The sequence below is a fragment of the Chiloscyllium plagiosum genome, chromosome 5 (assembly GCF_004010195.1).
Source record: "Chiloscyllium plagiosum isolate BGI_BamShark_2017 chromosome 5, ASM401019v2, whole genome shotgun sequence".
NCBI lineage: Eukaryota > Metazoa > Chordata > Chondrichthyes > Orectolobiformes > Hemiscylliidae > Chiloscyllium > Chiloscyllium plagiosum.
This window is the reverse complement of record NC_057714.1, coordinates 798775-821349: the sequence shown is the minus strand read 5'-3', so window position 1 is coordinate 821349 and position 22575 is coordinate 798775. Positions and strand designations below refer to the sequence as shown.

Here is a 22575-nt window from a genome sequence, read left to right as displayed (position 1 = left end):
TGTTCAGCAACACTCCCTAGGACCTTACCATTAAGTGTATAAGTCCTGCTAAGATTTGCTTTCCCAAAATGCAGCATCTCACATTTATCTGAATTAAACTCCATCTGCCACTTCTCAGCCCATTGGCCCACTGCTTGAATTATTGCTTCTTGATCATTCCTGATTTTAAATACTCCTATAGTTACGTGAAGAATAAAAGGATGACTAGGGTAGGAATAGGGCCAGTCAAAGACAGCAGTGGGAAATTGAGTGTGGACCCTGTGGAGATTGGGGTGGTGATAAACAAATATTTATCATCTGTTTTCACTCAGGATAAGGAGAATATTGTAGAGAAGACTGAGATACGGAGTGTTCGACTAGAAAGGTTTGAGGTTATTAAGGAGGAGGTGTTATCAATTCTAGAAGGTGTCAAAATAGGTAAGTCCCCTGGGCTGGTTGGGATTTATGAGAGATTCTCTTGGAAGCTATGGAGGAGGTGGCGGAGCCTTTGGCTTTGATCTTTGAGTCATCATTGTCTACAGGATTAGTATCAGAGGACTGGAGAATTGCAAATGTTGTGCCCTTGTTCAAGAAGGGCAATAGAGATGACCCAGGTAATTATTGACCAGTGAGCCTTATGTCTGTTTTAGGAAAAGTTTTGGAAAGATAGGATTTATAATCATCTAGCAAGCAACAATTTGATTAGAGATAGTCAACATGGTTTCATCAAGGACAGGCCGTGTCTCACAAACCTGATTGAGTTTTTTGAGAATGTGACCAAACATGTGGATGACGCTAGGGCAGTTGACGTGGTGTGCATTGACTTCAGTCAAGCTTTTAATAATGTTCCATATGGTAGGCTTTTGGAGAAAATTTGGAGGCATGGGATTGAGGGTGATTTAGCAGTTTGGATTAGAAACTGGTTTTCTGAAAGAAGGCAGCGAGTGGTGGTTGATGGAAAATATTCAGCCTGGAGTCCGGTTACTAGTGGTGTGCCACAAGGATCAGTTGTGGGACCACTGCTGTTTGCCATTTTCATAAATGACTTGAATGCAGGCATAGGTAGATGGGTTAATAAGTTTGCAGACGACACTAAAGTCGGTGGCCAGCTGAATTGGCCATGCTAAATTGCCCATAGTGTTAGCTGCATTAGTCAGAGGGCAATGGGTCTGGATGAGTTACTCTTCAGAGGGGTGGTGTAAACTTGTTGGGCCGAAGGGCCTGTTTCTGCGCTGCAGGGAATCTAATCTAATCATGATGATGTTGGCTTGTATGAGGGGCATAGCTGCAAATTGAGGGTGATAGATTTAAGACAGATATCAGAGGCAGGTTCTTTACTCAGAGTGATGAGGGCGTAGAATGCCCTACCTGTCAAAGTAGTTAACTCACCCACATTAGGGACATTTAAACAGTCCTTCTGTAAGCCTATGGATGATGATGGGATAGTGTAGGGGGATGGGCTTAGGTTAGTTCACAGGTCAGCGCAACATCGAGGGCCGAAGGGTCTGTTCTGTGCTGTATTGTTATAAGTTCTATCTGCTGCAATCTTTAAATTCTGGAATTCCTGCATTGAATTATTTAGTTTATTTCTATATTTCCATTCTTGTTTAAGGTACTCTGCCTCTTTTTGGTTTCCTGCCTTTCTGTGTTCTTGTGTGATCCAGTATCACTTTGCTTTGTAATGCTTCTTCAGAATTTCTTGAGGCTTTATTATGTTAAAGGTGTTACATAAGAACAAGTTCAAGTAAATGCTGCGACAGAATTGACTGTCCATGTCCAGCTTCCCATCCTTTTGTTCTCTGTAAACTTCAGTTCAACTAGAAGTTTGTTGCTGACATTCTGTCTGCACTAAGTCCTAATTAACTTACAATGAGTCCCACCCTCTTAATTGTTCCAATTTAAAATTTTTTGGATACATCTTTGAATTCTTCATGCTCTCCTCCCTCCCTAACCCCACAAATTCCTGAGACCAACATTAGCTTGAACTCTGCAATTCTCTGGTTCTGGACCATTGTCCATCTCTATTCCTTCTTGTCCACATGCCACATTCTGACATCCTCTTCCTCTGGCCCCTCTTTTCCTTGAAGTCCACCTTTTCTTGCTATTAGTTTCTTGATGGTTTGCATTTCTGGACCTCTGTTGGACTTTTTAATGGCAAAGTTGTGATTTACATGCAAGGTTTTAATGCTAAGAACTGGCAACTTTAAAGCAAGACTTCTTGTATGAGGGCATGTGATTGTGTTTCTTACACCCATTGTGTGCAATAATTTATTTGAATAATTTTTCCTGTTTAACTGATTTATATTTTAGTGATTAATCAACTTTAAATTCTTTCCACTGTGACTGGCATGTACTTGCTGGAATATTATGTCCATAATAAATACAATTCAAATCATGCTTCTAGGTGTTTATCAGAGTTTGTGATCAGTTAGCCATAAAGACTATAAATATTTTGTTTGTGGCAATCCTTGTGACAATACTAATGTGAGATATTTAAATAAACGATTAACTTGTAGTAGATCTAATTCACACTGCTGCAGCAATAAATAGATTGCTGCTGCCCCACCCGACTATCCCTCCCACATTCTCCTGTTCTCTTGAAGATCTTGATGCTGCCACTCTATAGATGTGGGTGGCTATGCACCGCCTGGTCTACTTCATTTTGAAACTGTATTTTTTCTGGGTTTTTTTCTTCTAATTCTTACAGCACGTTGTTATTGTAATGGATGGCCGTGCTACATATATGGGTGATCATGAGTAGAAATTCTGGACTACAGTTGCTTTATCTTGAGCTTTCAGCCATTTGCTGCAATCTCCGCATGTAGATAATGGTCCAGATGTCTTGGGCTGTGGGTGTCTGCACAGACTCTGTCCTTGAGGCAGCTTCATCCTTATCACTAAGGCTCTTCAACTCCTTTTGTGCTGTAATATTCCTTTATTTACATCTGTTTCACAGGTTATCAAATCCAGCTCTCCAGTGTATTGTTTAGGGCCTCTCTCTTTTCATGTGCTCATTCTAAACTGGCACTTTTGCGCTTACTGACAAGAGTCATGTCATAATGACTTCATAATTTACAAGAATCTAATTTTAAAACAACGACTTCGCGTAAATGGGAACCTGTTCCACTATTCCTGAGTTGGAAGCAAAATATGCAATAACTAATAACAAGCCTGTCTTGCCTTGCTGTATGTTCAAATCAACATCATACTCTGTACTCCAGTCCTGTGATAGCTCAGTGAAGTTGGTGTAATTTTGTTGCTTTTTAAAGATGATTGTGGTCTCTTGTGTTAAGCACAAGTGGATTAATAGTGCTATTATCTGAAGCTCTGTTAATAATGCTTACATTATTTACAAATTCTGTTTTTGGCATGAAGTGACTTTGAAAAATAGGTTTAAGTTGAATGCAGTGTGGATAAAAATTAATACTTTAAAAACATGCATTGTTTACCATAACAACTGCCTTTGAAGATAGCAAAAGATATTTATGTAGCTGTTTATAATAACCTCAAGTCTTTAAAAAGTACTTCTGAAATGTAGCCATTATAGTATGTAGAAAATAAATAACTTTTAGCAAGATCGCATAAACTAGAAAATTGATGACCAGACAATCTATCCTCTTGATGCTAATTGAGAAATAACTATTGACCAAACCGCAGAGAATGATTTGTTGGCTTTTCAAAATAGTGCTTTAGAAGCTTTTTATGTCAATCAGCAAGAGGAGTTGGAACCTCATTTTTAAACTGAAAACAGAGCGTCTGACAGTGCAGTACTTCCTCAGTGCTGTTTTGAAACGTCAGCGTTGATTTGTTAAGAGAGGGGAGCATTAAATCAACTTCATTGCATTGGGTTTTCATCAGAAAAGTAGGGAAAATTCTCATCAGCTATTGAGAATAGGTAGCATTCGGAAATGCATACACTACTATGGGAGGTATATGAAAATCAGTGCAAATTCAGTAAGATGTTTCTAGGTAGCCTCCATGTGAATCTATTTAAAATAATTGACTTGCACATTTTAAGCAACTGTTTTATTATTTTTAATTCAGTGAGAAAATAAAGTGATTTGCTGTGTTCTTAGTAGTGAGACAAATGCAGCATGTTTAGTGTTTTATTTGAGAAGTTCAACATTGTTGTAGTACACTCCTCTCATAGAGACAGCTAACTTTTAAATAGTGTTTGAATTTCCAGTGATCAATTTGAAGGAGTCATGCCAGATTTCAAATTTTAGACTTTTTTATTGTAACAATCTAACTAAAATCAACATTGACTAAACATTACTTGGGCAACTAATATTCTTAAACTACAAGTTGTCCTGATTAATGTCTTAAGGCACCAATAACCACTTACTGCAGGGAATAGAGTAAACTACCAGGGAGTCTGTAAGTCTACACAAAGCCAAAACAGTTGGCTTTGTCTGTGTTCCAGCTTGAAATATGGCACATGGGTTACTCAGTAAGTTCTAACCAGTGGTAGTCAACACTTTGCCTGTTGCCAAGCAATACTAGCAGGAGTTACATGCTGATTGTTATTATTTCTCTTTACTTTGAATTTAAAGAGATTGTAAAAGATTTTTGAACATGCCTCAGACTACTAATACTTGAATATCCAAAGTCACTTTGAAACTAACCAGAGTTTCTTTAACTAATGGGTGACAAGTGTTTAACTGCAGACAACATGCGATCAGAAAGGATAGTTGTGTTCATGTTGACATCAAATTGTTTGCTTTTTTTTAAAGCTTTTTAAAATAGATGCAAACATTTCAAACATTGTCCTAAATGGATTAGAGTAATCAATAATATTAACTTATTTGTATATGTAGCACTGTGTAGGATTTATACATAATTCTATGTTAGTACAATTTTTTTTTAATCTCTTGGAAGGAATATCAAAGTAGGCAAGGCCACAGGTGGTTCTCATATTTGCTTTTCCTTATGAAAAATTTGAGGTTTTGTCGGCATTGCCTGAGTGGGAAAGTATTTATCTGGAGGTCATGTTGTGGTGAAATTTCAGTACTGATAGCAATGCTTTTTGTTCTTTTTGGAATGTCTTCAATTTACAGTTGAAGGATTTTTTTGTAGTTTTAATATTTTTGTGAAATATTTTTGTAGTTACTCTAATTTTGACTGTTTCAAATTTCTTTACTTAGAATTTCAAAGCTGAACTGTTTAACTCTAGGAAATTAGGTCCTGTCACTTCAAATTTTTTGAACTATTTTAACTACTATGTACATATGGTTCTTCAGTTTTTTAAAATAAAATTAGAAGTCAAAATGTGGTCAAGTTAATTAATTCTGAACTTTTGACTTTTCACTAACAGATTAACTACACTACTTAGGGCTCAACAGTCTGACAGCCTGTTGAGCATGCTCTATCATTCAGTGAGATTAGAGCAGATTTAGATCCTCACTCTAAGGTGGGTGAATATCTTCTATGACTTGATTTCCTTGAATATATATACCTTAGATTTAACTGTATTAATAGAGTTAGCATTTGTTCCTTTTTTATGGGAGAGTTCCACACTTCTTCTACCCTTTTTTATGTGAAGAAGAATTTTGTTACATTCCTCTTGAGTGATTTGCTCCTGTTATCTGCCACCATTGCCCTTTCCTCAAAGCTAAATATACTTGATCGTGCCATCATTGTAAACTCTCAGTGCATTTCCACATTGCCTTTCATCCCCAAGTTCCTTGAATATATTGACTCCCAGATCAATGCCCATTCTTCTTGGAACTCCATTCTTGAATCCTTCCAATCAGGTTTCCACGGTGATCCAGTTCTGAGCTAGTTCTTAAAATGTCATTTGTTACCTTGATATGTGGTTTTGACAAATTTGGACTTTTCTTCTTGACCTACCTGCAACCTTCAATGTGGTTGGCCACACCGTTCTTTTTCTCCTGCCTCTCCATTGTCATCTAGTTCGATGGAATTGCTCTTGCCTGGTTTCAGTGTTCCCTGTCTCATCATAGCCAGAGCGTCATATGCAATATTTTCTCTTCCTGCTCCCAAACCATTCTGTCTTTGTAATACTACTCATCTTTGCTCCTTCCTCCACTCTTCTGCAATTGAAACCTTCATCTGTGCCTTTCTTACCTCTCCAGTTGACTTTTGCAATGTAGTCAGGCTGTCCTCCCACATTCTGCTATTCCTACCCTAAAGGTTATTCAAACCTGTGCTGCCCATGTCCTAATTCATCCAAGATCTCCTATCAGTCCTCTAACCTACTGACCTATATTAAATTCCAATTAAACAACAAATCTACTTGTTAAAATCTCTTATTCTTGTTTTCACATCCTAATTGGACCAGCCTCTTATCCTTTGTAAACTCCTCCAGCCCTAAAATCATCCAAGATATTTGAGATTTTAGTTCTGGTCTCTTGAACATTCATGGCTTTTAATCACTTCTCCATTGGCATCCTTACCTTCAACTGCCTGTGTCCTAAACTCAGAATCCCTCCTTAAACCTTGCACTCACAAGACATTTCATAAAAGGTGCCACATTGACCAAGCTTCTGCTCATCTATCCTAATATTTCCCAGATGTATTGCAGTCTCACACTTGGTTTTGAATGCAAATCTTTTGAGACCTTTTAATTGTGCTGAAAGCGTTGTGTAAATAATTATCTCTTATATTCTTGCTATCTAGTTTTAAGGACTAGCGTTACATAAGCTGTTTTTCTTTAACAGTACTTTCTATCTGCCCACTACATTTTAGTCATGTACATGACTTCCTAAACCCTATGGATCTTCAGATTTCCACTGATTCTTTCTTAAAATAAAACTCTGATCTATCATTTATTGGTCCCAAGGGATGTCTTCACACTTGCCTGTCTTGAGATTCTTCTGCTGTAGTTTTACATTTACTCAAAATTTTAGAGGCATTGATAAATAATACCCCCATCAACACTCTTCAATATTTCATGAATCATTGTGTCATGAGCAAACTTAGATGATACAAAACAGCCCTTTATTTAAATCAACGTACCGCTGCTTGATGATAAACCATTAATAAAGGAAAGTAAAGCATCACTGACATTTTCACATCATTTTACCACTGGCAGAAAGTTACACTATAAAGTTAAAACCCGATGGCACTGCTACTGATTTTGCCTGAAGAGAAATGTTGACCATGGATGTGGGCACTGATGTGTTATTTTATCTTAAGTCTTTTTTTTTTAAAAGAGATTTTAAAGGCAAACTGACTACTGAAGATGACTTGAGCAAATGGTTTAGGACGCCTTGGGTTTTTTTTAAAAACAGCTTGAATGGGTGTGGTCACCTCTCTCAGATCCAGATTTCTGTGTTTTGGTTTTTTTACAGTAACTCAGAAGCTGTTTGGAATTTCAGAAGATTTGGGAGCTTGAGTGAATGATTTCCAGCTGCTACTTTCTCTGAAATTTCTCTTTGCTTTTTTTTTCCTCCTGGATTGGAGAACTGCATGTAAGAATCTGTCTGAATTTGTCTCTTTGCCAAGAGGTGTGTTTATGGGATGTTACTATATTAGAACAGTTAATTAGCAATGGTTACTATATCTATTATTCATTTACGTTTTGCCAAAGTTAATTTATTCTAAATTCCTCTTTCTTTTGTATTTTAACTATGGCGTTTTGCATAACATTGAGCAGTTTGATCAATCGCATCACATCTAGAACACCTGCTTCACATCCACCTTTAAAATAAGAAGTAGTTAGGGCTACCATCTTAAAATATTTTGAGGGGATCTGATCTGGTCCATAACAGATGACAAAGCTGACATTTTATTGATCGCTCTTATTTACCTTAGGTGGTGGCAGCAGTCTTCTTGAATTGATACATAGCATACGATAAAAGTACTGCCACAATACTGCTGGCAGAAAGCTCCAAGTTTTTTTTAAAACAGTAATAATAAAGGATTGATGGATGGGAGGTGAACTTGGAGCACTTTTTCAACATGACCATGGAGATCTGGAACATTTTTCACCAAAAGGCTGTATATGCTGTGTTAGTTGAGATTTTCAAGACTGAGATTTGCATATCCACTTGGGTAAAGCATTAAGGAATATGGAATACAAGTTGCTAAATGGGGTTGAGGTATAGATCAGCCGCAATGCAACTAAATAGCAGTGTAGGCTTGAGGGGCTGAATGACTTACCTTGAGTCTTGAGCAGGCTGACCTTACAAAGCATTTTATACAGTTTGAGGTGTTGCTCTTTTGGATGAGACATTAATCTTTTAGTGAACATAAGCTATAGTCCTCTTCAAAGGAGTGCACAAGAAATTGCTGTGTTCTGGTCAGTAGTTAAGTTTGAAACATCAGTAAAATCATTGATCTGGTCAGTTATCTCATCGCTGTTTGTGGGACCTTGCTGCAAGTACTTTTTTTAAATGTAGGAAACTTTAGATACAATGACTGCTCTTCAAACATCCAACATGGTCTGTAAAGCTCTATTTTTAACTTTCACTGGTTATGAAAGATTTATATAAAGCACCCTAAGGTTAACATGCAGGTTCGTTTGGCAGTTAAGAATGCAAATGCAGTGACAGCATTCATGTATTCTAGCCCTCTCAACAAGAGCAGGAATATACTGTCAAGGCTGCATTAGGCTCTGGTCATTTGGAATATTGTGAGCAGTTTTGTGCCCAGTATTGTAGGGTGGATGTGCTGGCCTTGGTGGGGGTCCAGAGGCGGTTCACAAGAATAATCCCAGAAATAAAATGCATGTCACATGAGGAGCAGTTGAGGACTCTAGATCTGTGTACTCGATGGAGTTTAGAAGGGTGAGGGGGAATCTCATTGAAACTTGCAGAATACTGAGTGGCTTGTATAGAATGGACATGGAGAAGATCGATCCACTCGTAGGAGAGACTAGGACCTGAGGGCACAGCCTCAGTGATGGCACAACTTTTTAAAACTAAGATGAGGAGGAATTTCTTCAGCCAAAGGATGGTGGATCACTGCCACTGATGCCACAGTGTAGGAGCAATACAATGAGTGTGTTTCTAGTGTTTTAAATGAATTGTGATTCTCTTGCTGCCTGACTCCCCAGTAGCTGTCCAGCCTGTGCCTGCTCATTGCTGTGCTGTCTCACTGTTTGCTGTAGCCAGGAGTCAGGGAGGAAACGGGCTAGTTAAGTTGGGAACAGGGCACCAAGACATGGTGAAATGGCAAATTTGCTGAAGGTGGTGATGATCCATTAGGTGTCAATGACATGGGTAAATTTGGCAGCAGGTTCAGCTTCAGGTGTACAAACATCTCACCAGCAGTTTTGCAAGATGGATAGGGAGAAAATTGTGGCTGCAAGAGCTGCTCCTTTTTTTTTGTGTGAGGTATTTTCATTGTTGGAGCTGATTTCCTTGACTATTAGGAGCTGCAATTACTGTTTTATAAGATGTTGCATTGTTTTGCAACTTTGGGAGGAGAAAAAAGATCAAAAACACAGCACTTTAAAAAGGAGGGAGAGAGACAAAGGTAGTGACCACATGAGAAGTGAATAAACTGAGCAGTAAACCTGCACTGCTGTCTGACGCAACAGTAATCCGCACATCTAACTGCCCTGCTGTTTTGGTTTCAAATATCTCTGGACATCTGAGTTTCCCTGAGAAAAATTAACAAAGAAAGGTTTACAAGGATTGGAAGGTTTGAGCTATTGGGAGAGGCTGAGTAGGCTGACGCTACATTCCCTTGAGTGTCCGAGGCTGAGGTGTGACCTTAGAGGTTTATAGTAGCTAGAAGGGCATGGATAGGGTGAATAGCCAAGGTCTTTTCCCCAGGATAGAGGAGTCCAAAACTAGAGGGCATAGGTTTAAGGTGTGAGGGGAAACATTTTAAAAGGAACTTAAGGGGCAATTTTTTCATGCAGAAGGTTGTGCGCATATGGAATGAGCTGCCAGAGGAAGTGGTGGAGGCTGGTATAATTACAACATTTTAAAAGGCATCTGGATGGGTATATGAATGGGAAGCATTTTCAGGGATATGGGCCAAATGCTGGCAAATGGAGCTAGATTTATTTAGGATATCTGGTTGACACGGACAAATTGCACTGAAGGGTCTACAGTATTTCCATGCTGTATATCTCTATGACTCTGTTTAGTATATGGTTCACACTTCCTGCAGTTTGACACTTAGGTGGCCTTGTTGATTTTTAAGGGGCACTATTCTCTCTCTCTAGCTACTCTTTTACCTTCGTGTATTTGTAGAATCTCTTTAGCTTTGGAAAATAGGGTTAAGGAGGATCCATCTCATGCCCCCTTTTTGCCCTCTGGATTTCCTTCTTAAGTATACTGCTCCAGCCTTCTACTCTTTTAGGGATTCACTCCATCCCAATTAGCACTACCTGATATATGCTTCTTCCTTTTTTCTTGACCAGAGCCTCAATTTTTCTCGTCATCTAGTATTTGCTATACCTACCAGCCTTGCCCTTCACACTAACGAGAACGTACAGTTTCTGAACTTCCATTATCTCATTTTTGAAGGTCTCCCACTTTCCAGCCGTCCCTTTACCTGCGAATAATTGCCACCAATTAACTTTCGAAAGTTCTTACCTAATACCATCAAAATTAGCCTTCTTCCAATTTAGATCTTTAACTTTTAGATCAGGTATAACCTTTTCCTTTTAACAATTTTAGAATTATAATCACTTGCCCCAAAGCACTTCCCCACTGACACCCCTGTCACTTGCCCTGCCTTATTGCCCCTAGAAAAGGTAGAGTTTTGCTACTTCTTTAGTAGGTATGTCGGTATATTGAATAATAGAATTTTCTCGTACATGCTTAACAAATTCCTGATCGTCCAAGCCCTTAACACTGATAGTCCCAGTCTCTGTTTGGAAAGTTAAAATCCTATGTTTATGAAATAAATTAAATCTGCAGAGATACCTATTAACCGCAACCAAAATATTTTCAAAACTATCAATTGCCTCCAACATTTGATGCAAAAATGTTCATTAGATTTCTGAATTAGTTTGTCATTATCCAAAGGATCCCACTCTGGATCAGATTTGGAATAAGTAATTTGGGCATCAAGCTCTCATAGTCATACAGTACAGATACAGAGCCTTCGGTTCAACCTTCTGGAACACTAAAAATCTTCATTCGATTGAATGGCTACACCAGCCAGTTTTTGCTCTGAAGTCTTAGCTGGATCTGGGTTTCATTTGGTCCAATTAAATGTGTACATACACATTGCATTTCTGGAGACTGTTTTGAGGACCGACTCTGATGCATGTTTCCCAGGTTAATAGTCCTGTAGCTGGTCTGTGTTCCCGTTTCCTCAGGGCAGATCCTTTCTTCCATCCTCACCTCAGGTTTTCAGCATCACTGGAATCACTTGCTGTCGAAAAGTAATTTCACAAGTTAGCAAATGTTACAACTTTTAGCTTGAAACACCTTTGTACTTCTGCCATTTCTGTTTGTCATTTGACACAATAGGTGCTCTGTACTCTCATGCTTTAAACTCCTGCATATCTTCTTGGCAATACAGCCTGTATGATCTGCTTGATTCCACAGGCTGACTTAAGGTGAAGAATTGAAATCAATTCCTAAAAACGAGTATTATACTTCCCAACAGAAAAGGTGGTGGAGGAGTGACTTGACACTGAGTATGGGCATGAATACTTGCTGAGAAGTGGGATTGTCTTGTGTGTCAGATCAACGTGTATGCTGCGATCGAGATTAATTATGGATCTTTGGCCTCTCTTTCTTGACCTATCGATTGCTGAAAAATGATACGCTTCTATCTAACCTATCTCTTCATAATTTTAAACACTTCTATCTCCATTTATTTTGTTCAGATGACAAAAAAAACCATAATTCTGTTTTTCCAAGTTTTTTCATGCCTTTGTTTTCCTTTATAACGTGCACCATTTTACTGTATCTATGTTGAATCCCCACTAAATCTTCAGCACCTCCTTACAACATTTTTGATATTGCCTTGGACAAAATCCTTTCTTTTTTTTTCTTTTTGTCTTGTCTTGTCTATCTATCGATATTATTAACCCAAAGTCCTGGTTTTTATATTCTATGAACCCATAACTCATGTCCAACTACTCCTCTTCTGAATCTATCCTACTTCTGTTTATGACATTATAAAGATCAAACCGTTTTATTTTTCTGTTTTTGATTGTGAACCAAAATGGGGAAAGGACTATTTTTTAAAAACCAATGATTGTGGAAAGCATCTTTGCACTTTTTTACAAAGCAGGTTACACGCTATTTAAAAAAGAAATGCTGTTTACACAGATTATTCTAGCGGTGGGGAGGTTACTGCAAATGGGAGGAAAACCAAAAGGAAACTGCGAAGAGGCTCTAGTACAATTAATGAAGCCAGGGGAGCGTACAAAGAGATTTGGCCAGCAACAAATAGCTAATTGGTCTGTGGAGTGGTGACCAGTTGTCAACAATCGAGGGTTTCTGCCTGCCAACAACTGTGATTTTTCCCCGGTAGCTAAGCAGCTTGTGGATGTGAATAATACTGCCCAGAAGTGTTCGGATCTCTTGAAGGAGAGATGATGAGCTTTATTCTGAAATTTGAAAAAAACCCTAAAACCTGGAGAAAACCAGTTTATTTTCTCTTACTATTTGCTCCAAGCTGTTTCTTATAACCAACAAGTCAAAGACTTTTAAATTGTGAAGCAATCAGTCTGTGTCTTCTGCAAGCAAGTGAAAGTACCTGAGGAAGAGAGACTGAGGAGGAACAAGTCCTGACAAGCTAAAGGATCATCTCCGTGAGCCATGTGGACAGAAGCCATTGAACTGACTGTGTCCGGCTTTTCTCTTTGTCCAAAACACTAACATCTTTATCTCTGTATATGCCTGCCTGTATGTGTAATGGGAGTTTTTCAAAGATGGTAAAGTTTGAACTGGTAGAGTTATATACTGAATGGCAATGAACTTTGTAGTTAGAGTCTGTTTGTAATAAACAGTAACTGTTGTTAAATACAGAAAACTGGTCTGTGCTTTCTATCAACCTGGACCTTAAAAGACAGGAAAATTGGGGAAATTTGTATTTTTTGATTATAATCTCCTAACATTTGTGATGACTCCAGGAATTTCCAATATGTTACCCCAATGTGGTGTGACAATATAATTACTACTATTGTTCTTTGACTAAAAGTTTATCACTCTCTGCTTGGTTGCAATAGATTCCACTTGCCATGTTTCAGCATATTTCTCTTAGTTGTATCAGTGCTTTTCCTTTTGGCCTTCTAATGAATTAATTGGTACCTCATCTTAGTGTGAAGTATAACTCAATCTTTTTCTCCCAAAAACGAGCAACACTGCTCATTCATGGGCAGCACAGTGGTTAGCACTGCTGCCTCACAGTGCCAGAGACCCCGGTTCAATTCCTGCCTCAGGCGACTGACCATGTGGAGTTTGCACATTCTCCCCGTGTCTGCGTGGGTTTCCTCGGGGTGCTCCAGTTTCCTCCCACAGTCCAAAATTGTGCAGGTCAGGTGAATTGGCCATGCTAAATTGCCTGTAGTGTTAGGTGAAGGGGTAAATGTAGGAGAATGGATCTGGGTGGGTTGCGCTTCGGCGGGTCGGTGTGGACTTGTTGGGCCGAAGGGCCTGTTTCCACACTGTAAGTAATCTAATCTAATCTAATTCAGATCTGTGTTTGCAAAAAGGGGGTCATGTAAATTGTGTTTGAATTAAAAAGTGCATTACTGCTTATAAAATTGAACTAGTTGCCACTTACTTTGCAGACCCATGTCTTAATTTGCATTAATTCCTAACTGATGGCTTCGTAGTTCAGTTTGCATTTAAGTCAGCAGTAGCAGTTTGAGTTCTTGTAAGAGCTTTCAGGATAATATCAGTGTGCCTACTTTGAAACACAGAACAAACCCAGAGCATGTCTGCAGACCACAGTCCAAAGCAAGAATTCTTTTCTTTTTTAACTGCTAAAGGTGGTTCCTTTTAAAGTGCAGTTTTGCAATATGTTCTTTCCCTATCTTGTTATCTATTCACTAGAAAGAATGATGGGTAATATTATTTTGATAGTAACATATACAAGTAGCATATACTTAGCATGACTTAATTTTTTTTCTCTCTCTGTTCTCTTCCTCCTATCCTCTCATTGCTGCATAGAAAATCTTGTCTCCAGCTCATTGTTGTTGCCAAAATGATGCCACCCAGTCAGGCCCAAGAATTCAAGTAATTGATGCCCCACTCCCAGCCAAAAAGTCACAAGCTCGGCTATCGATATCCTCTAGTGTTTAGACTCCCACACTTTAGGTAAGTGAGATTGGTGATTTTCTTTTTCTATGCTTCAATATCAGAAACTATCAATATCTTGGTTTTAAACCAAGTAATGTCGTAACTTGACACAATTCTTTGAGCAAAAATACAAGTTAGTCTCTCCTAAGGTCAACAGTGTATTGTATTTTGATGCATATTATAAATAATTGCATGAAATGCTTTAAATTTATCGTTAATTGCTTAGATCCAGGCCGATTGTTTGTAAGTACGTGTTCAATTTACTGTCAATTTCTAAGACTAGCTTTTTGCTTGATTTGATATTTTTATTAACATTTTTGAATTTTGACAGCCAGGAACAGGTTGAGTTGGAGACTGGGGGAGTAAGCAAAAGCAAGAATTCCCTTTATGTGCAGGGCAAGGCAGACATTGGGCTAAGAATTAAAAATATGGGGAGAAAGCCACAACATCTGGTCATATTGGGAATAGATGGTGCTTAGTTTTATTTTACTCTGTCATTGAGGTATTTCACAAAGTCTTTATTTGTATACAGATATTATTCTTGATGATCTTGATTGTAATTTAAAAGTGTGTGTTTTGTAATGGATATGAGACCTGAGGTTTTGTTGTCAAAACAACAGATTAATGGTAGGGTAATCTGTGTGTGATTGTGCGCAAATAAGGACAAATTTAAGGACACTCTGTGTAGTATTCCTACCTTGAATTAGGAGAGCTGGTTGAAGCCCCATATGCTGTAGAAGTCAATCGTGGCATTTCTGAATAGATTAATTTGAAAATACCTAGAGACAAGGTGAGCAAAAAATGTGAAGCCACATGTCTGTCTGAGTTGTGCTGCTACACTGTAGCTTTGCAAAAATGTTGCCTTACTATCTGAAATGGACTAAAGTTGCTATATTTGTTTAGTACATGTCCAGATATAAACATACTATCAAAATCCATCTTACAAAGCATAAGAAGACGGTTACGATGAAGAAGACCGTCATTTCTTAATGAACATAGCGACAGCAGATGAAATTCAGTGCAGAGAAGAGTTGGATATTTCCCATTGGAAGTAAAATGAAAGGAGGAAGTGCCTAATAAATGAGTGGTGCCAAATTAGCTAAGTGCAAGGCAGAGAAAAATCCTGGAGCAATCATCAACCGATAATGGTATGACAAATCATTTAAGGGCAGCAATGATTAAAGCACTCAGCATTATAGAAGGCCTCACGGGGAGACACTAGGGATATTATAATTTATTAATCCAGCAAGCCATGTTATATTCTGGGGACCTAGTTTGAATCCTGTCAAACATCTGGAATGGGAGTGTGGTGGCTTTTTGTATGCACAGCGGTAGTGTCCCTAACTTGGTCAGGAGGTCCAAGTTCAAGCCCTACCTGCTCCAGAGGTGTGACGTAACATCCCCTGAACAGATTGATAAGAAATATCTATAAATTATATCACCAGGTGATGAAGAGTGTAGTCTGAGGCAGTCATGCTCTTGGTTAGGCCTGGCATTGAGTATGGACCTTCCTTTGATAGTGCCTTCAATTTTAGCCTCTGATGTTCAGAGTAGTAATTGGAACCCTGCAAATAGTGTCAGAGAGAACTGGATGGCTGATCCTTTATGTAAAATTGGCCTTTACAGTCATTTGAATAAGAGTGGTGGATGCAGGAAGTGCATTCCAGACCATGATATCTCAACTTTTGTTTTGTATATATAAATTCTCCTTTCCCCTCAGTTTAGTTTTTATTTGTCAATTAGAGTCATAGAGCTGTACAGCATGGAAACAGAGCCTTCAGTCCAACTCGTCCATACTGACCAGATATCCTAAAGTAATCTAGTTCCATTTGGCGCATATCCCTCTAAACAGTTCCTATTCATATATTCATCTAGATGCATTTTAAATCCTGTAATTGTACCAGCCTCCACTTCCTCTGGCAGCTTATTCCTCGGCGTGAAAATGTTGCCTTTTAAGTCCCTTTTAAATCTTTATCCTCTTAGCTTAAACCTACGCCTTCTAGTTTTGGACACCCCCACCCCAAGGAAAAGACTTTGGCTATTCACCCTATCCATGCCCATCATGATTTTATAAACCTCTAAGGTCACTCGTCAGCCTCTGACAGTCCAGGGAAAATAGCCCCAGCCTGTTTGGCCTCTCCCTGTAGCTCAAACCCTCCAACCCTGGCAACATCCTTGTAAATCTTTTCTGAACCCTTTCAAAATCTAAGATGGAGGACAGGAAAATTTTCTGGCTGTAATAGGCTGCTCTTTTTTTTTTGAGGTATTTTAGGTGTTGGAGGTGATTTCCTTGAATTCCAGGAGCAACAATTACTGTTTTATAAGCTGTTACATTGTTTTGGAACTTTGGAGGAAAAAAAAGTCAAAACAACGGCACTTCTAAAATGGAGAGGACCAGACAAAGGCAGCAAATGCTCAGGCAGGTGTGAGAAAGAGAGAGAGAAAGAAACCCACACTGCTAACTGACACAGCAGGGCCCCTGCACAGTTGCTGTCTAGTGATACATAAATTCAACAGCAAAGACATCGGAGTGCATCTGGGAAAATTAACAAACGGTGAAATTCATAACTGATCTTGGAGGAACCTGTTTGGGAGAGGTCACAACACAAACAGATAAGTGAACAGTTTTAAGTGTGGCCTTGCTGTAAGTCTGCAGTGGTGAGTAGAATGGGTTCTTTCTTGATCATATGTTTTATTGAGATATGTCGCTTGATTAAACTTTAAAAATATAAGCCATAAGTATTAAGTTAGCCTGGAGCAGTATGTTGTAGAGGAATAAGACGGTGCTATTTTCTGGGTGTGCAGATTGGAAGAAGCAAAAGTGGCCATTAGTGGAGTGATATGCTCTTCTTGTCAGATGTGGGAGTTTAGGGAGAGTTTACATATTACTGAGGATTATATCTGCAATAAATGTCTTTGTCTTGTGAATGCTATCAGATCGAATGAAGCGAAGGGCTTTTGCCCAAAACGTCGATTTTACTGCTCCTCGGATACTGCCTGAACTGCTGTGCTCTTCCAGCACCATTAATCCAGAATCTGGTTTCCAGCATCTGCAGTCATTGTTTTTACCCGGTTGAAGAGACAGTTAGAGGTATTGAGAATTTACAAGAGCAAGGGGATGTGATGGATGGCAGTTCTAGGAAGGGAGAAATGTCACAGATACTGTCACATACATGGGTTAACTCCAGGAAAGATAAGAGAGGTAGGCAGGTAGTGCAAGTGTTTTCTGTGGCTATTCTCATTTCTAACAAGTATGCTGTTTTGGAAAATGTAGGGGGTGATTGGATTCTCAGTGGAATGTAGCATGAACAGCCAGGTTTCTGGTAGCAAGATTGGCTGTAATTCAGTGAGGGGTATGTCGGGCTCCAAGTGATCGATTGTGTTAGGGGACTCTCTAGTCCGAGGTACAGACAGCTGTTTCTGTGGCCAGCAGCAAAAAATCAGAATGGTGTGTTGCTTCCCTGGATGTCTCAGAGGGTGCAGAATGTTCTCAACAGGGAGAGGGCCCAGCAGGAGGTCATTGTACACATTGGAACCAATGACATAGGAAGGGAAAAGGATGAGGTCCTGAAGGGACATTACAGAGAGTTAGGCAGAAATTTAAAATTGAGGTCCTCGAGTGTAGTAATATTTTGGATTACTCCTGGTGCTACAAGCTAGTGAGGGCAGGAATAGGAAGATGAATGCATGGCTGATGAGCTGGTGTTCGGGAGAAGGATTCATATTTTTGAATCATTGGAATCTCTCTTCTGGGGTAGAAGTGATCTGTACAAGAGGGACAGATTGCACCTAAATTCGAAGGGGACAAATATACAGGTAGGGAATTTTGCTAGGGCTGCTCAGGAGGATTTGAAATAGTAAGGTGGGGTGGTGGACCCCAGGGAGATAGTGAGGAAAGTGATCAATCTGAGGCTGGTACAGTTCAGAAAAGAACAGTTCAGACAGGAGTCGTTGTGCTGGTGTGTGGCCTTTTTGGTAAGGGATATCATTACAGCTGTGCTGAGGGAGGATATTCCCAGAAATACATCTAGGGAAGTTATTTGGGTGGAACTGAGAAATAAGAAAGGGATGATTACCTCATTGGGATTGTATTATAGACCCCCTAATAGTCAGCGGGATATGGAGAAACCAATTTGTAAGGAGATCTCAGCTGTCTGTAAGAATAATACAGTGGTTATGGTAGGGAATTTTAACTTTCCAAACATAGACTGGGACTGTCAGAGTGTTAAGGGTTTAGGTGGAGAGGAATTTAAGTGCGAACAAGACAATTTGCTGATTCAGTATGTGGATGTATCTGCTACAGAAAATGCAAAACCTGACCTACTGTTTGGAAATAAGGCAGGGCAGGTGACTGAGGTGTCAGTGGGGGAGCACTTTGGGGACAGCGACCATAATTCAATTAGTTTTTAAAATAGTGATGGAAAAGGATAGACTGGATTTAAAAGTTGAAGTTCTAAATTGGAGAAAAGCTAACTTTGACGGTATTAGGCAAGAACTTGCAAAAGCTGATTGGGGGCAGATGTTCGCAGGTAAAGGGATGGCTGGAAAATGGGAAGCCTTCAGAAATGAGATAACGAGAGTCCAGAGACAGTATATTCTGCAAGGGTGAAAGGAAAGGCTGATATGTACAGGGAATGCTGGATGACCATGTAATTGAGGGTTTGGTTAAGAAGAAGGAAGCATATGTCAAGATAGATTGAGTGAATCCCGAGAGTTTAAAGGCAGTAAGAAGGAAATTGAGAGGGCAAAAAGGGGACATGAGAAAGTTTGGCACATAGAATTAAGGAGAATCCAAAGGGTTTTTACAAATATGTTAAGGACAAAAAGGTGACTAGGGAGAGAATGGGGCCCCTCAAAGATCACCAAGGCGGCCTTTGTATGGAGCCGTAGAAGATGGGGCAATACTAAATGAGTATGTTGCATCAGTGTTTACTGTGGAAAAGGACATGGAAGATATAGAATGTAGGGAAATAGATGGTGACATCTTGCAAAATGTCCATATTACAGAGGAGGAAGTGCTGGATGTCTTGAAATGCAGGAAAGTGGATAAATTCCCAAGACCTGATCAGGTGTACCCTAGAACTTTGTGGGAAGCTAGAGAAGTGTTTGCTGGGCCCCTTGCTGAGATATTTGTATCATCGATAGTCACAGGTGAGGTGCCGGAAGACTGGAGGTTGGCTAATGTGGTGCCACTATTTAAGAAAGGTGGTAAGGACAAGCCAGGGAACTATAGACCGGTGAGCCTGACGTCAGTGGTAGGCAAGTTGTTGGAGGGAATCCTGAGGGACAGAATGTACATGTATTTGGAAAGGCAAGGACTGATTCGGGATAGTCAACATGGCTTTGTGCATGGGAAATCATGTCTCACAAACTTGATTGAGTTTTTTGAGGAAGTAACAAAGAGGATTGATGAGGGCAGAGCGGTATATGTGATCTATATGGACTTCAGTAAGGCGTTCGACAAGGTTCCCCATGGGAGACTGATTAGCAAGGTTAGATCTCATGGAATACAGGGAAAACTAGCCATTTGGATACAGAACTGGCTCAAAGGTAGAAGACAGAGGGTGGTGGTGGAGGGTTGTTTTTCAGACTGGAGGCCTGTGACCAGTGGAGTGCCACAAGGATCGGTGCAAGGTCCACTGCTTTTCACCATTTATATAAATGATTTGGATGTGAGCATAAAACTTATAGCTAGTAAGTTTGCAGATGACACCAAAATTAGTGGACAGCGAAGAGGGTTATCTCAGATTACAACAGGATCTTGACCAGATGGGCCAATGGGCTGAGGAGTGACAGGTGGAGTTTAATTTAGATAGATAAATTGAGGCGCTGCATTTTGGAAAAGCAGGTCAGAGCAGGACTTATACACTTAATGGTAAGGTCCTAGGGAGAGTTGCTGAACAAAGATACCTTAGAGTGCAGGTTCATAGCTCCTTGAAAGTGGAGTCGCAGGTAGATAGAATAGTGAAGAAGGTATTTGGTATGCTTTCCTTTATTGGTCAGAGTATTGAGTACAGTAGTTGGGAGGTCATGTTGCGGCTGTACAGGACATTGGTTAGGCCACTGTTGGAATATTGTGTGTAATTCTGGTCTCCTTCCTATTGGAAGGATATTGTGAAACTTGAAAGGGTTCAGAAAAGATTTACAAGGATGTTGCCAGGATTGGAGGATTTGAGCTATAGGGAGAAGTTGAACAGGCTGGGGCTGTTTTGACTGGAGTGTCAGAGGCTGAGGGGTGACCTTTTCTAGAGGTTTATAAAATCATGAGGGGCATGGATAGATAAATAGTCAAGGTCTTTTCCCTAGGGTGGGGGAGTCCAGAACAAGAGGGCATAGGTTTAGGGTGAAAGGGGAAAGATATAAAAGAGACCTAAGATGCAATGTTTTCACTCAGGGTGGTATGTGTATGGAATGAGCTGCCAATGGAAGTGGTGGAGGCTAGTACAATTGCAACATTCAAAAGGCATCTGGATGGATATGTGAATAGGAAGGGTTTGGATGGATATGGGCTGGATGCTGGCAGGTGGGAATAGATTGATTTGGGATGTCTGGTCGGCATGGATGAGTTGGACTGAGGGGTCTGTTTCCGTGCTGTACATTTCTTACTCTTAAGTTTCACAACATCCTTCCTATATGCAGGTTGAGTCCGTGATTAAGAAAGCGAATGCAATGTTGTCTCTTATCTTAAGAGGGTTGGAATATAAAAGCAGAGATGTACTACTAAGACTTTATAAAGCTCTGGTTAGGCCCCATTTGGAGTACTGTGTCCAGTTTTGGTCCCCACACCTCAGGAAGGACATACTGGCACTGGAACGTGTCCAGCGGAGATTCACACGGATGATCCCTGGAATGACAGGTCTAACATATGAGGAACGGCTGAGGATACTGGGATTGTATTCGTTGGAGTTTAGAAGATTAAGGGGAGACTTAATAGAGACGTACAAAATAATACATGGCTTGGAAAAGGTGGACGCTAGGAAATTGTTTCAGTTAAACGAGGAGACAAGGACCCGTGAACACAGCCTTAGAATTAGAGGGGGTCATTTCAGAACAGAAATGCGGAGACATTCCTTCAGCCAGAGAGTGGTGGGCCTGTGGAATTCATTGCCACGGAGTGCAGTGGAAGCCGGGACGCCAAATGTCTTCAAGGCCGAGATTGATAGATGCTTGTTGTCTAGAGGAATTAAGGGCTACAGGGAGAACGCTGGTAAGTGGAGCTGAAATGCACATCAGCCATGATTGAATGGCGGAGTGGACACGATGGGCCGAATGGCCTCACTTCCACTCCTATGTCTTATGGTCTCAGTGTGCGGAACACCTTCTTCACCCCCGTCTACCAATGATGGAACTTTCAAGATCAATGAACACGAACACCCCCGGGTCTCTGTTCTACAACACAACCCAGGCCCTAACATTACCTGTACAAGTCCTGCCCTCCTTTATTTTAGTAAAATGCAACCCCTCACTTATATCCATACCTCTCTCATTCACACGCTCTCTCTCAGACATACACATACAGCACCCTCTCAACACACACACACACCCTCTTGCAGGCTCATTCTCCATCACAATCACACTTTATCAAGCATGCACACATGCAAATACACACTCACTGATGCACAGTCTTATACACAAACTCACATACAAAGGCATTTTGCCCAAAACATCGATTTTCCTGCTCCTCGGATGCTGCCTGACTTGCTGTGCTTTTCCAGCACCACTCTAATCTAGACTATTCCATAGATTCACAACCCTGTGGGAAAAGCACTTCCTCATCTGTCTGAAAGCTCCTCCCTCTAAACTTGAGGCCTAGTCTCTCACACCAGCAGAAATTACCGCACAGGGTAGGGCTTCATCCCCACAGTGCAATGACATTGGGAAGATGTTTCCATTGTGGGAGAGACTAGGACCAGAGGACACAGCTTTAAAAATAAAAGGAAGACCTTTAGGAACAGAGATAAGCGATGTCACCTTTTCTGCCGACAACGAGGAGCATGGACAATGTGTTGGGTGACACCAGCGAGCAGGTGCGCGGAACAGACACAATACGCTGTGGCGATGCTGGTGTTATTGACAGATTTTAAGTGTTCAAATGCCAAGAGGAGAACTAAAGGGTAGAGCCACAGTTCTTTTTCCCCATGTGGCTCTTATAGCTATTGCATTTTCTCTGGCTGCTCAACTTTTTTTTAAATGTCTTTTCGTCAGTGTAGGGGTGAGGTTCACAACTAGAGGGCATAGGTTTAGGTTTAGGGTGAGAGCAGAAAGATATTAAAGGTACCTGAGGGGCAACTTTTCCATGCAGAGGGTGGTGCATGTATGGAATGAACTGCTGGAGGAAGTAGTGGTAGCCGGTATAATTACAGCATTTAAAACACATCTAGATGGGTATATGAATAGGAAGGGATTAGAG

At 40.2% G+C, this 22575-nt stretch overlaps 1 protein-coding gene across 6 annotated transcripts in view; it reads left to right on the top strand.

Moving 5' to 3' along the window:
• The window catches only part of LOC122549654 (thyroid hormone receptor beta), a 182779-nt gene that overhangs the window by 2885 nt on the left and 157319 nt on the right, over positions 1-22575 (top strand). For 5 of the 6 annotated variants that reach the window (XM_043689449.1, XM_043689448.1, XM_043689450.1 and 2 more), the window contains exon 2: positions 14037-14183. The gene's annotated coding sequence lies outside the window, so the exon portion shown is untranslated. Of the gene's footprint in view, positions 1-5110; positions 5390-14036; positions 14184-22575 lie in introns of those variants that run through there. The other variant, XM_043689451.1, reaches the window with a different exon arrangement.